Source organism: Dipodomys ordii, unplaced genomic scaffold, assembly GCF_000151885.1.
Source record: "Dipodomys ordii isolate 6190 unplaced genomic scaffold, Dord_2.0 Scaffold12, whole genome shotgun sequence".
Taxonomy (NCBI): domain Eukaryota; kingdom Metazoa; phylum Chordata; class Mammalia; order Rodentia; family Heteromyidae; genus Dipodomys; species Dipodomys ordii.
In genome coordinates, this window is record NW_012267228.1 from 24,141,790 (window position 1) to 24,145,044 (window position 3,255).

The 3,255-nt window shown below is 36.4% G+C and overlaps 1 protein-coding gene across 5 annotated transcripts in view; it reads right to left on the reverse strand.

Annotated features, from left to right (window-relative positions):
• The window catches only part of Slmap (sarcolemma associated protein), a 75,757-nt gene extending 75,130 nt beyond the window's left edge, over positions 1-627 (reverse strand). For 3 of the 5 annotated variants that reach the window (XM_013010479.1, XM_013010476.1, XM_013010475.1), the window contains exon 1: positions 483-561. The gene's annotated coding sequence lies outside the window, so the exon portion shown is untranslated. Of the gene's footprint in view, positions 1-476 lie in introns of all 5 variants that reach the window. The other 2 variants (XM_013010477.1, XM_013010480.1) reach the window with 2 other exon arrangements.
• Positions 628-3,255: the final 2,628 nt, after the last annotated feature.

Sequence of the window (3,255 nt, forward strand, 5' to 3'; positions counted from 1 at the left end):
CCACTTCTGGCTTTTTTCTTTTTGCTTATGTGGTGCTGAGGAATCCAACCCAGGGCCTCAGGCATGCAAGGCAAGCACTCTACCACTGAGCCACCTTCCCAGTCCCCCTATGTTTTCTATGAAGAATACAAACTACTAATTAATCTTAGAAAAGTAATATGGGAAGTAGGAGCCCAAAACTTTTTTTTTTTTTTTGTCGGTCATGGGGGCTGAACTCTGGGCCTGAGCATTGTCCCTCAGCTCTTCAGCTCAAGGCTAGCGCCCTACCACTTGATCCAAAGCACCACTTCCAGCTTTTTCTGCTTATGTAGTGCTGAGGAATCGAACCCAGGGCCTCATGCATGCAAGACAAGCACTCTACCACTGAGCCACCTTCCCAGCTCCCCAAAACATTTTTATGCATATATTTAATGCAGTATTTAGTTTTTATAAGCATATAATATTTTATGTAAATAGTAGGAAAAACTGATCCATACCCGTACCTTTCCGTGTGTTTTCTGTCACATCTACCCCAAACTGGATAATGTCACCGGAAAGAATTTCACATGGTGGACTTTCTTCAGAGCCTCGACTCAATCTCTGGCTATTTATAAAAGTACCATTACTACTTTTAGTGTCTTGGAGATAAAACTGGAAGAAAAAAAAAGGCAATGATTAACATCAAAATTACAAAAAATGTATCACCAGCTCTACAAACTAACAGGTGGATTTTGCTCTTATCAATTCAAACAACTCATCACATAATGTTCAATATGTTTGAAATTAAGGCCAAAAAAACTGGATTATGTAAAATTCAGCTAGACAAAAGGGTACAAGCTCTTTGAAAACCGATTGTCCAACCCTCAAATGTTAAGCATACAATTAGCGAATTAGCCTTCAAATATTCCACTCGTTGGTATTCATCCAAGATAACTGAAAATAATGTCTTCAGAAACCTGTATGCAAATATTCTTAGTATCATTATTCATAATAGCCCAAAAGTAGAAAAACCCAAATGTCCATCTACGAATGAATGAATAAACAAACAAAATACAGTCTAGTATTTGGCAATGAAAAAGAATGAGGTACCAATACTTAAAATGTCATGCAAAATAAAAAAGTCATAAGATCATGTATTATTCTACTTATATGAAATAACTAGAATATGCAAATCCATAAAGACAAAAGGTGCATTAGTTGGCTACAAGAGGCTAAGGTAGCAGAAAGGACTGGGTAGTAATGGGTACAAGGTTTCTTGGGGGATGATAAAAATAATCTAAAATTAGTGGTGATAGTTGCACAATTCTGTGAATATACTAAAACTATTAATAAGCTATATACTTTAAAAGGTTAATTTTAGAGCACATGCCTATACTCTAGCAGTCATAAGGCTGAGGCAAGAGGCTTACAAATTCAAAGCCAGTCTGGACTACTTAGCAAATTCAAGGCCTGTCTGAGCAACATAGTGAGACTCTGAATCAAGAAAAAAAGTTATTGCTGGTGGCTCACGCCCATAATTTTACTCAGCAGGCTGAGTTCTAAGGATTGTGGCTCAAAGTCAGCCCAGACAGAAAAGTCTTTGAGACTCTTATCTGTAATTAATCAGTAAAAGGCCCGCAGTAGAGGTGTGGCTCAAGTATGAGAGTATTAGACCCTGAGTTTAAGCCCTAACAACAGGTATACACATATACACACACACAGAATAAAAAGTTGCAATACAGTTATTATTACACTTATTTATCATTTTTTTGTTGGTCTTGGGGCTTGAACTCAGGGCCTGAGCACTGTCCCTGAGCTCTTTTGCTCAAGGTTAGCACTCTACCACTTTGAGCCACAGTACCATTTCTGGTTTTTGATGATTAATTGGAGATAAGAGTGGGAGGAGTGAGAAAGATTTTTCTATCTGAGCTGGCTTCAAACCACGATCCTCAGATCTCAGCCTCCTAAGTAGCTGGGATTACAGGCATGAGCCAGTGGCATCCACCTACATATATATATACATACATGTGTGTGTGTGTGTGTGTGTGTGTGTGTGTGTAGTTTTTAGAAACTTAGGCATGCTAAATCCTTTTGGATATTATACATATGAGTAAGAGTTCAAGTAAGAGAAATAAGACCTTTTCCCCCATTACTTCATACTGACCTTCATCTTTTATTTGTCCTCTATTCCTACCACAGACACTCTTCCCAAATTAAATACAACAAAGAAAAATCAATTTGTAGAAAATGTAAAAGCAACATTTAATTAAAGTCTTGGTGATAATTTGAAGTCTACTAGGCTATCTATAAATGAGTTTACCCGTTTATAATTAAAAATAGACCAACTGTTAATTTGGCTGGCAGTTTGTACACTTAATTATGGATCATTAATAAAATTATGCTAATATTTAACAGGTCCATTTGAAATTTACAAGCCCTAACATTTCACACCAGGGAGATAAGCACAAGCAATATTTTGAAGTAAGAGCATTTATCCTAAAATACTTTCAGCACTAAAACTTATTGTATAAGAGAACTGTTTTATTTTATTTTAATAAATATATTAGTTTAAGTCAATTTAGTAGGTTACAACTAGCTTGTTATTTTTTAACATAAAAAATAGTATAGAAAAAGAGAGTAGAAATGAAGAGTACAGAAAAAAAGGCTCAGTACTGTTTAGCAAAATTGCTAAAAAGTAAACAAATATATGGTACTAGGGCTTGAACTTCAGGGCCTAGCATTCTCAATCAATTTTTCCAATGAAGGCTGGCATGCTACTAGTTGAGTCATACCTCTTGTCCAGTTTGCTTGTTTGTTTTCCTGGCTAAATGAAGAAAGAGCTTCATGGACTTTTCTGCCCAGGCTGGCTTTAAATGTCAATCCTCAGACCTCAGACTCATGAGTTGCTAGAATTACATGTGTGAACCACCAGTGCCCAGTTCCCTTCATCATTCTCAAACTAGAAATAATGTCCTTTGTGGAGAAGTACACCAGGCTCCACATACACATAAATAAACACACACATCAAAGAAATCAGTTTTGATCACACTAAAAATTGGAAGGATAGATGATATATTGGCCAAAACCTAATTAGTTTCCTTTCTCATGCCTTAGCTTAGCAGTTCTAGTGTTTATGTTACCCAGGAGACATTCACTTTGATGTTGAACAGGTGTGTAAAGAGATCTAAATTTATAAAGTCTCCTGTAGATAGCAGCCCAAGTTTGACAACAGTACTTTCCATTGTTTGCAGGTTTTAATTCTCCTGTAAACTTGCTTTCCCAAGTAAATGTCTCTAA